Here is a 12,232-nt window from a genome sequence, read left to right as displayed (position 1 = left end):
GCCTGGCTAACTTTTTGTATTTTCAGTAGAGACGGGGTTTCACTGTTAGCCAGGATGGTCTCGATCTCCTGACCTCATGATCCGCCCGCCTCGGCCTCCCAAAGTGCTGGGATTACAGGCGTGAGTCACCGTGCCCGGCCGGTTTAGGTCTTTATAACCCGCTTAGTTGTGATTAGCTGTCTCATCACAGAAATGTAAGACAGAAAGATCTTAAGTATAGCTTAAAAATGGCTGGAGTTGGCCGGGCGCAGTGGCTTACGCCTATGATCCCAGCACTTTGGGAGGTCGGGGCAGGCGGATCACGAGGTCAAGAGATTGAGATCATCCTGGCCATCATGGTGAAACCCCATCTCTACTAAAAATACAAAAAAATTAGCCGGGCATAGTGGCACGCGCCTGTAGTCCAGCTACTGGGAGGCCGAGGCAGGAGAATCACTTGAATCTGGGAGGCGAAGGCTGCAGTGAGCCGAGATCGTGCCACTACACTCCAGCCTGGGTGACAGAGCGAGACTCTGTCTCAAAAAAAAAAAAAAAAGCTGGAGTTTGCTTTTTTTGATATCATCCCTTCAACCCACACTGTACTTGATGTTTCGACTTGAAGCACACAGTTCTCTACAGACAGTTTAGTAGCACATCAAGGAGAAAAAAATTATGTAAAACATCTCAAAAGAGAAATACAGTAAAATCTCCAAGTTACTATAGGTATATAATCCATGTTACCAATTCAGATTAAACTGCTTAGTAGAAGGACACCTTGATGCCCACATTGATGCCAGCTGAAAATAAAGAAAGAGTTCTGTAATGAACTAATTTATTCTAAACACACTATTTGAAAAGTCAGTCTACTACATGACCATTAGTTAGGGCTAAGAAGAAATCAACTCATGTCCTAATTGAAGCCAAAGGCCAAATGATATTGACGCATGACAGGAGAAACAGGAGAATTTTTGAAGCTTACTTTCTTAAGATGTAAGTGCTAAACTGAAATAATTTCTTGCATTTGAAATCAAGGAATAACACATTTTGGCCAATTTAGAAAACAGCATCTGGATTAAACATTCTTGTTTTTCTCAAGCATTTTGGGAAAGATGAGGAACTAGTCTGTGTACAGAGTTATCTGCATAAAGTTTCAAGAGTCATAATCACAAGAACAATGAACATTATATTGGGATTTTATCTTTTCCAAATTTGTCAATGTATTGGCAAAAGAAGAAAAGTTTTCTTTTTAGAGTATGTACTATTGCTTTAGTTATTTGGAGGAATTACAAGCCTTAAAAGTTGCAATTACGATTCCTTAAGAGGGTCGGGTGTGGTGGCTCATGCTTGTAATCCCAGCACTTTGGGAGGCAGAGGTGGGCGGATCACTTGAAGTCAGGAGTTCGAGACCAGCCTGGCCAACATGGTGAAACCCCACCTCTACTAAAAATACAAAAATTAGCTGGTGTGGTGGCGCACGCCTGTAGTCCTAGCTACTCGGGGGGCTGAGGCAGGAGAATCGCTTGAACCTGGGAGGAGCAGGTTGCAGTGAGCCGACATTGCGCCACTACACTCCAGCCTGGGCAACAACGTGAGACTCCGTCTTGGGAAAAAAAAAAAAAAAGGATTCTTTAAGAGTGTCCAAATAATACCTTGCAGGAAAATGAAGAGTGTATGGATGCTGCAATCAAGAGGAATTCTGGGAACTGCGAGATGAGCGTGAGGCCTAGCAGGTGCCATGCAGCGAGCTCTCACAGTGGCAGCTTCCACTGTTAAAATGATAGTGGAACAAGATGAGACTAAATTGTCAGTGATTTCTCTCTATATTATGGGGATAGACCTGTTTTCTTCATTTATCAAGCTCAGCTCTCTCCTACAGACATACCTTGCTTTTTAACAACTGTCGAAAAGGTCAGCTTTCTGCTAAAGGGTCACATCAAAATAGCATTGTTAACGTTACTATTTTTGTCTTCTGAATCAGATTCTATTTTCTGAATCAAATTTCAGCCTGTTTGACAGCCAGTGTGGTTGGGCTGCTGGACTTTATCTCTTGAGATTGGATAGGTAGCTGCTTACAATTTTCCACATATTTAAATGTATGTGTTATGTCTACTAAATGTGTCTTGCATTGCTAGAGTGGTGCTCCTTATTGTGTGTATATTTGCCTCTGGATTTTAATTCTGGAATACATTATTCACTTAAAGGTAAATAGCAAGTATATTTGAGCAAAAACATTGTTATTAGCAACCATAAAAAGGGTGCATACAGTTTTAAAGCCAACGTGATAATATGAGATGTAATTGGACGGGCGCGGTGGCTCACGCTTGTAATCCCAGCACTTTGGGAGGCCGAGGTGGGTGGATCACGAGGTCAGGAGATCGAGACCATCCTGGCTAACACGGTGAAACCCTGTCCCTACTAAAAAAAAAAAAAAAAAAAAAAACAGACAAAAATTAGCTGGGCGTGGTGGTGGGTGCCTGTAGTCCCAGCTACTCGGGAGGCTGAGGCAGGAGAATGGGGTGAACCCAGGAGGCGGAGCTTGCAGTGAGCTGAGATTGCCCCACTGCACTCCAGCCTGGGTGACAGGGTGAGACTCTGTCTAAAAAAAAAAATTTATTTATATATATATATATACACACATATATATACATATACATATATACATATACATATATACATATATATATACATATGAGATGTAATTATTTAAATGCCGAAATTCTGACTGAACGGGATAGTCAAAGTACTAAAAGACTAATAAAATGCTCCTGTATTAGTTTCATATTGTTGCTATAACAAATTACCACAAATGTAGCCACTTAACACAAATTAATTTTCTTACAGTTTTAGAGGTTAGATGATGGAAATGGATCTTATGGTGCTAAAATCAAGGTGTCCACAGGGCTATGTTCCTTCTGCAGGCTCTAGGGGAGAATCTGTTCTTTGGCTTTTCCAGCTTCTAGACGCTGCCCGAATTCCTTGGCTCACAGCCCCCCTTCATCTCAAAGCTAACTATAGCACCACGCTGACCTCCACTTCCAGCGTCTCTGACTCTGACTTTCCCGAAGGACTCTTGTGATTACATTGGGCCCAGGATAATCTCCCCATCTCAAAATCCTTAACTTAATGACACCTGCAAAATCCCTTTTGTCCTGTAAGGTAACATATTCACTCTGAGGATTAGGACATGGACTTGTTAGGGTGAGGAGGGATTATTCTGCCTGCCACAATTCCTTAATATAAAAACCTAAGGAATTTTACTTCACCTAAGGGATTTAAAGTGCTAAGAAATTAGCAATGAATATATAAACACATTTCTACCATAATTTGTTTTTTAGAAAAACTTCTGGATGTTTTAAATAATTGCATATTGCAGAATAGCTTGACTTTTTTATATAACTGAAAAAAGATCCCTTTAATATCTGGTGACATATACCTCTGCTTTCTCTGTGATCAGAATGATATATTTCCAGATTTTGTGTTTTGCTTTAGCTTTTTACTTCCAAGTCATATGACTTTTCTAGGTTATAGTTTCAAATATATATATTCTAAATCATTTGGTTGCCCTTTAAAGATGAAAGCATAAGAACTATTTGCACTTTCCTTTATTGTATGATTAGAAGACTTTCTAATTGCATTAATTAGAACGGGGCCAGGTGCGGTGGCTCACACCTGTAATCCCAGCACTTTGGGAGGCCGAGGCTGGTGGATGGCTTGAGCCCAGGAGTTCAAGACCAGCCTGGGCAACATGGCAAAACCTGTCTATACCAAATCCATCCCACCCTGTGCCCCCTCCAAAATTAACAGGGTGAGTTGGCACGTGCCTGTAGTCTCAGCTATTCTGGAGGCTGAGACAGGAGGATTGCTTGAGCTCAGGAAGCACAGGTTGCAGTGAGCTGAGATCATGTTGCTGTACTCCAGCCTGGTAACAAAGCATGACTCTGTCTCAAAAGAAAAAAAAAAGAGAGAGAAAGAGAAAGAGAATAGGATGAACCCAGTAAAAACAGACAGTCAATAATGCCACAGTCTCTGAAGAGGAGGTCGGGCAGTGATCACAAACTGCTCTGGGTAGCTTTATTAGTCAGGGTTCTCTAAAGGGACAGAACTAATGAGAGAATAAAGCGGACTTTATTAACTCACACGATCACAAGTTCCCACAATAGGCCATCTGCAGGCTGAGGAGTAAGGAGAGCCAGTCCGAGTTCCAAAACTGAAGACCTTGGAGTCCAATGTTCGAGGGCAGGAAGCAGCCAGCACAAGAGGAAGATGTAGGCTGGGAGGCTAGGCCAGTCTCTCGTTTCACATTTTTCTGCCTGCTTATATTCTAGCTGCACTGGCAGCTGATTAGGGTGCCAAATTAAGGGTGGGTCTGCCGTTCCCAGCCTACTGACTCAAATGTTAATCTCTTTTTGCAACACCCTCACAGACACACCCAGGATCAAAACTTTGCATCCTTCAGTCCAATCAAGTTGACACTCAGTATTAACCATCACAGTAGCTAAAACAGATTTCCATTTCAAGGGTCTGCTAATAAGAGCTTGACAATTGTAGAGCTATACAACTTTCAATTTCACTAAATAATAAAAAAAAATCAGGTCTGAAAGTGTTAATAAAGAATGATATATTTTTAATTATATAAATGTATTTAGGCCGGGCATGCTGGCTAATGCCTGTAATACCAGCACTTTGGGAGGCCAAGGAGGGCAAATCACTTAAGCTCTGGAGTTCAAGACAAGCCTGGGCAATATGGTGAAACCCCGTCTCTACCAAAATTACAAAAATTAGCCAGGCGTGGTGGTGCGCGCCTGTATTCTCTGTTACTCTGGAGGCTGAGGCACGAGAATCACTTGAGCCTGGGAGGCAGGGAGGTTGCAATGAGCAGAGATTGCGCCATTGCACTGTAGCCTGGGCGACAGAGCGAGACTCCGTCTCAAAAAAAAAAAAATTTATGTGTTGAGACAGAAAAAAATTATTATTTTTTTGAGACAGGTTGCTCGCTGCAACCTCCGCCTCCCAGACTCAAATGATTCTTGTGCCTCAGCCTCCCCAGAAACTGGGATTACAGGCATGCACCATCAAGCCTGGCTGATTTTTTGTATTTTTAATAGAGACGGGGTTTCACCACGTTGGCCAGGCTGGTCGCAAACTCCTGGCCTCAAGTAATCCACCTGTCTCAGCCTCCCAAACTGCTGAGATTACAGGCATGAACCACTGCACCCGGCCCGATTATTCTTCTTTTTTGTTTAGTTCTTTAGTGAAATCAACTAAGCCAGTGAGAAATTTGATGAGGGGAGGAAGTTAGTGACAGTCCAAACTCCTTTTTTATTTTTTAAATATCAAGTTCTCAGTAATTTGCAAGTGTTAAAATTCATAGAACCAGCCGGGCACGGTGGCTCACACCTGTAATCCCAGCACTTTGGAAGGCTGAGGCAGGTGGATCACGAGGTCAAGAGATCACGACCATCCTGGCCAACATGGTGAAATCCTGTCTCTACTAAAAATACAAAAATTAGCCGGGTGTGGTGGCGGACGTCTGTAATCCCAGCTACTTGGGAGGCTGAGGCAGGAGAATTGCTTGAACCCGGGAGACGGAGGTTGCAGTAAGCTGAGATCGTGCCACTGCACTCCAGCCTGGGAGACAGAGTGAAACTCCGTCTGAAAAAAAAAAAATCACAGAACCAAGGTTTATAAGCATAATGCATTTGTATGAAGAATAATCATTCATAGCACATTGGAATAAACCCTCCTAAATATCTTTCTAAAAGCCAGATTTGAAACTTATTTTGATATTTTATAAGAATTTTCATATTAGGCTGACAATCAATACAGGTTCCTGGTTGGGTGCATTATTAATGCTGAGCCTCGACGCTTTGCTAGAGCCCCCCTCCCTTTTTTTTTTTTTTTTTTTTTTGAGACAGAGTCTTGCTCTGTTGCCCAGGCTGGAGTGCAGTGGGGCAATCTTAGCTCACTGCAGCCTCCCTGCCTCCTAGGCTCAAGGGATTCTTGTGCCCCAGCCTCCAGAATAGCTGGGACTACAAGCACCTGCCACTGAACCCGGCTAATTTTGTATTTTTAGTAGAGATGGGGTTTTGCCATGTTGCCAAGGCTGGTGTTGAACTCCTGCCCACCTCAGCCTCCCAAAGTGCTGGGATTACAGGCATGAGCCACCATATCCGGCCAGAGCCCTTTTTTTGAGTACAAATGCTCAGACCTCCCTTCTTCCTTTTCCCTACCACATTCTCTGCATTCGGCTAGAAGGGCAAGCTTTGTTTGTGATGCACTTTGAAACGAAGTGAAGAGGTCTAAGAGGTAAAGCTGGAACAGAAAGCTAAAGGCGTAAAAAATGTCCCAGTGGCCAGGACTTTGCGGGTACATGGAGGCAGGGAGCTGAAAATCTTAATTCTCTACCTCCTTGTTTTTCATGCAGAAATGAAGTTCTTTATCTCATTCAAAGGAATTAGCTCAGAGAAGCCCTTTTCCCTTACAATTTTCGGGTCTAATGTGAATGTTTCGGACAACCTTTAGACTAATACAGTGGATCCCAAGCAGGGGTGATCTTGTTCCCCTGGGGACATTTAGCTGTGTCCGGAGATATTTTTGGTTGTCACACTGGGGTGTATGTGGGAGTGCTACTGCATCAAGTGGGGAGATGCCAGGGGTGCTGCCAAATGTCCCACAGTGCACGAGACAGCCCCGCAACAAAGGGTGATCAGAATGCCAGTAGTGTGAAGGTGAAAAATCTTGGGTTAATAGGATATTATTTAGTTTTTGACAGATTTTCCATGCTTTGATGTCAGTTAAAAGGGTAGTGTGTAAAATTTTTATTATAAAAGTATAAACACTAGAGGGCAGTACCTGCCTGATAATTGCAACGGATGTTACTTTGGGGGTCTTTGAAGGAAAAAAAAAAAAAGAGGCTAGTGATTTAGGTAACTGGAAGATAAGTGACTATAGGAGACTCTTAAAGAAGTATTTAAGTAATTTTAAATCAAAAGACAGTTTTGCTTGGTGTGGTGGTGTGCCTGTAGTCCCAGCTCTGCTTGAGCCCAGGAGATGGAGACCTGTCTGGGCACCAGAGCAAGACCCCATCTTTTTTTTTTTTTTTTAAGAGTTTTAACAACTACTGCTTCTGAGGTCAGGAAAAGCAGAACAAGCAGTTTTTTCTTCTGCTTTTCTATAATGATGGCTTGTGAGCTTTTGCCAGAGAAAGGGGAAAATTAGCACTAGGTTTTCACACACAGAAACACTAACGTCATTGCCACTTACACTTCTATTTGCTCTGATGAGGCAGATGATGGAAAGTTGCTATTCCTAGGCCATGTAGATCATTGTAATGCTGTGGGAGATGTGTCTGGAACAGGGGAACTTGGAGCAGACAGGCAAAACATCACGACTGAGTCCATTAGACAAGTCAGAATCTGACTCAGCTCTTTTTTTTTGCTTTTCGAGATGAAGTCTCACTCTATTGCCCAGGCTGGAGTGCAGTGGTGCAATCTCTGCTTGGCTCACTGCAACTTCCGCCTACTGGGTTCAAGTGATTCTTGTGCCTCAGTCTCCCCAGTAGTTGGGACTACAGGCACGCGCCACCATGCCCAGCTAATTTTTGTATTTTTTTGTTGTAGACATGGGGTTTCACCATGTTGGCCAGGCTGGTCTCCAACTCCTGACCTCAGGTGATCAGACTGCCTCGGCCTCTCAAAGTGCTGGGATTACAGGCATGAGCCACCGTGTCCAGCCTGACTCAGCTCTTTTGAAACGGATCAATAATATCTAGTTTGTTGCTTGAAGCTATTTACATTAGCTAGCTATGCAAGAATGCAGTACAATTTTCTATTTTCTCCTGAGGTTCAGTCCAATTTTAAAAAATGAAACAAATAGGCGCGGTGGCTCACGCCTGTAATTCCAGCACTTTGGGAGGCTGAGGCGGGTGGATCATGAGGTCAGGAGATTGAGACCATCCTGGCTAACAAGGTGAAACCCCATCTCTACTAAAAATACAAAAATTAGCTGGGTGTGGTGGCGGGTGCTTGTAGTCCCAGCTACTCAGGAGGCTGAGGCAGGAGAATGGCGTGAACCCGGGAGGTGGAGCTTGCAGTGAGCCAAGATTGCCCCACTGCACTCCAGCCTAGGCGACAGAGCGAGACTCCGTCTCTAAAAAAAAAAAAAAAAAAAAAAAGAAAGAAAGAAAGAAAGAAAAGAAACAAATGAAGCATTTTTTGTTTTTAGTGTCACAAATCTGGTCTCAAACCAAGTTTTTGGATATGCTAATATAAGCTGACCTCACCTGTGCCCTCAAATAGGACAAACCATTTGCTAAATTCACATTAAATCTACACATTCCTGGCTGGGCGTAGTGGCTCATGCCTGTAATCCCAGCACTTCGGGAGATCAAGGCAGGTGGATCACTTGAAGTCAGGAGTTCGAGACCAGCCTGGCCAACATGGTAAAACCCCGTCTCTACTAAAAATACAAAAATTAGCCAGGCATGGTGGTGCACGCCTGTAGTCCCAGCTACTCAGGATCTGGGCATGAGACCAGATCACACCACTGTAGTCCAGCCTGGGTGACAAAGCGAGACTCTATCTAAAAAAAAAAAAAAAAAACCCAAAACTGCGCATTTTTTTGTTTATTACTAAATATTTAAGGTACACAGTGGCATCAAGAAGGGACATTGATAGACTTGTCACTCAGCTTAAAATATGAAACATCAACAATGCAGTTGAAGTCCCCTGTGCACCCTTCTCCAGTTGTATCCTTCTCCTGCCTCCCCCTGCCGTCATTCCCAGGTAAATGAGTTTGATGTGGAACATTCCTTTTTGTTTTTTGAGACAGAGTCTTACTCTGTCGCCCAGGCTGGAGTGCAGTGGCACAATCTCGGCTCACTGCATCCTCTGGCTCCCGGGTTCAGTGATTCTCCTGCCTCAGCCTCCTGAGTAGCTAGGGTTACAGGCGTGCGACAACACACCTGGCTAATTTTTGAATTTTTAGTAGAGATGGGGTTTCGCCATGTTGGCCAGGCTGGTCTTGAACTCCTGACCTCAAGTGATCCACCTGCCTCAGCTTCCAAAGTGCTGGGATTACAGGCATGAGCCACTGCGCATGGCCTCTTCAGACTTTTATTATATATGTTAAATATGCTCAGTAATATATAATGTCTGCATATTTAAAATTTGTATATAAATGATGTTGTAACTGTTCTTCTGTAATTTGTGTTTTCTCTTAAATAGGTTTGTAAGATCATCCATGTTGATACACGTAACTCCAGTTTTTGTCTACCAACATTTTTGGTATCTGCATACTTGCTAATTCACATAATGATGTGATGAACATTCTCATGTGTAGTTGAGTTATGTGTATGTAAGAGTTCTTTTTTTGTTGTTTGTGTTTTAAGACAGAGTCTTACTCTGTCACCCAGGCTGGAATGCAGTGGCATGACTTTGGCTCACTGCAACATCTGCCTCCTGGGTTCAAGCGGTTTTTGTGCCTCAGCCTCCCAAGTAGCTGGGACCACAGATGCTGACACCACACTCAGCTAATTTTTGTATTTTTAGTACAGACAGGGTTTCACTATGTTGGCCAGGCTGGTCTTGAACTCCTGGCCTCATGTGATCTGCCCACCTTGGCTTCTCAAAGTGCTGGGATTATAGGCGTAAGCCACTGTGCCTGGCCTGTAAGAGTTCTTCAGAGCAGGGATTGGCGAACCATGGTCTGGCCCATGGACCCTCCACCTTTTTTTTTGTATGACCCAGACACTAAGGTGGTTTTTACATTTCTGAATGGTTTTTAAAAATGGAAAGACTAATATTTTATGACACATGAAAATTCAAGTTTCAGTGTCCATAAGTAAAGTTTTATTGGAACAGCCATGCTCATGCATTTATATATTACCTAAGGCCATTTTCAGGCCTAGTGAGTAGTTGTAACAGAGACTGGATGGCATGCAAAGCCTAAAATATCTGGTATCTAATTCTATGCAGAAAATGTTTGCTGATTACTGCTCTAGTGTGTACGTGGAATGAAATTGCTGGGTTCCGCATATTCATTTTTTGCTGTCTTATCAATTAGATCTATTTTTTAAAAACGCAAAACTCTATAATCTGTTGCATCAGATTATATTTTCTAAAACCCTTTTTTCTTTCCTTTTTTTTTTTTAAATGAGGCCTCACTATGTTGCCCGGGATGGATACAAATTCCTGGGCTTAAGCTATCCTTCTGCCTCAGCCTCCCGAGTAGCTAGGACAACAGGCATGTGCCAGCCTGCCCAGCCTTTCTGAAGCTCTTAAACAAATATAAAAAGAACCCTCTGGGTCTTATGTTTTCATTTTAAGTGATGAGCTTTAACTGCATCCTTGTCTGGCTTCCTGCCCTCTCACTTCAGTGGTCCTGATTGTGGTAGTGGTGAGGAATACCAATTAGCTTTATCTTTCTTTGGAGTGGAGAAAAGACTAGGAAAACAACAGACGTGTATAATTTTTGAACTTCCTTTCAAGATCTTTTTTTTTTTCAGACGGAGTTTTGCTCTTGTTGCCCAAGCCAGAGTACCATGGCGCAATCTCAGCTCATTGCAATCTCCGCCTCCCAGGTTCAAGCAATTCTCCTGCCTCAGCCTCCCGAGTAGCTGGGATTACAGGCATGCGTCAACACGCCTGGCTAATTTTTTGTATTTTTAGTAGAAATGGGTTTTTACCATGTTAGCCAGGCTGGTCTCGAACTCCTGACCTCAGATGATTCGCCCGCCTCGGCCTCCCAACATGCTGGGATTACAGACATGAGCCACTGCTCGGCCCAAGATCTCTTTTAAATACCCAAGAATAAGTCATCTAAAAACACAAGTGTTGGTCACTGGCTTTTATCGGTCACTGGCTTTTCTGCCCTCTACTAGAATATAGAGTCCATAAAGACAGCAATTTTTGTCTACTTTTGTTTTTACTTGTAAAAATGCCTAGCATGTAGTAGATTCTCAAGGAATATTTATTAGTTGAATGAATATGAAGAACTCCATTCATCTGGATGAAAACTTGAAATTCACTGAACTATTTGGACATAATACATTAATATTTAACAATACTGTATTTGGAATTATGGAAGGCACTTTCTGTTTTCTTCTTCTTCTTTTTTTTTTGAGACTGAGTTTCGCTCTTGTTGCCCAGGCTGGAGTGCAGTGGCTCAATCTTGGCTCACTGCAACCTCTGTCTCCTGGGTTCAAGCGATTCTCCTGCCTCAGCCTCCTGAGTAGCTAAGACTACAGGTGTGCACCACAATGCCTGGCTAATTTTTTGTATTTTTAGTAGAGATGGGGTTTCACCATCTTGGCCAGGCTGATCTTGAACTCCTGACCTCGTGATCTGCCTGCCTCGGCCTCCCAAAGTGCTGGGATTACAGGCATGAGCCACTGTGCCCGGCTAAAAAGATTTAAAAAAAATTACTTTATTGAGGTAAAATTCACATGTGAAAATATTTCTATTTTTACATTTTGGAAGGCTGTATTATTTGGGAAAAGACAGATGGGCTGTGCACGTTTATTTTTTGTTTTTAAATTTTTTTGTTACTCCACACCTGAAGAGTCCCTTATTGTTGATTCCCAGGGTTGGGGACTGACTTTTTTTTTTTTTTTTTTAATTAGTGCTGCTTTGTATGGGATGCAAACTTTTCTCTAATAGCTGAAAGCAGAGGCTTCTGGGTGCTTTCAAATTTCTTCTTTCTTCACGGTTTTAAAAGAGGCCCTTGCCTCCTCTGTGTGTCGTTATGTGTACTGGAGTGCAGAATAGAAAATGCAAAACAAGACAGCCGTACAGGAGGTTTTTCTTTTTAAAGGAGTTGATAGACAAATGGCACAGAGTTCACTGTTCTCGCCAGCTGAGAGTTTAGCTTCCAGAAAGCACTACTTTAGGGAACAAGTGAAGCAGTGTGGAGGGCCTGAAAGGCTTCATTGACACAGCAGCCAGGAGGCTCTTGTAGCACATTGTCTGGGGTGCAGTGCCTTCGGAAACCAGCTCTCGAGATGTCTACACCCCCAACATCTCCAACGCTGAAAACATTCGGGTTTTTTGTTTGTTTTTGTGTGTTTTGTTTTTTGCCATTATACTTGGTTTTCCAAGTGAGATTCCTGGAAAGGTATTTGCTTTTATTTGTTTTTGTTTATTAGTTTCCTCTGGGTGTCAGTCAGTTCTTCGCATGGTCACTTGGCTTCCTTGGTAGGAACATGGGGGATCTGGGTGGTGGGGCCGAGGCAGTTTCCCCAACAAATCACTGGTAC

Source organism: Symphalangus syndactylus, chromosome 12 (assembly GCF_028878055.3).
Source record: "Symphalangus syndactylus isolate Jambi chromosome 12, NHGRI_mSymSyn1-v2.1_pri, whole genome shotgun sequence".
NCBI lineage: Eukaryota > Metazoa > Chordata > Mammalia > Primates > Hylobatidae > Symphalangus > Symphalangus syndactylus.
Note: the sequence above shows the minus strand (reverse complement) of the source record.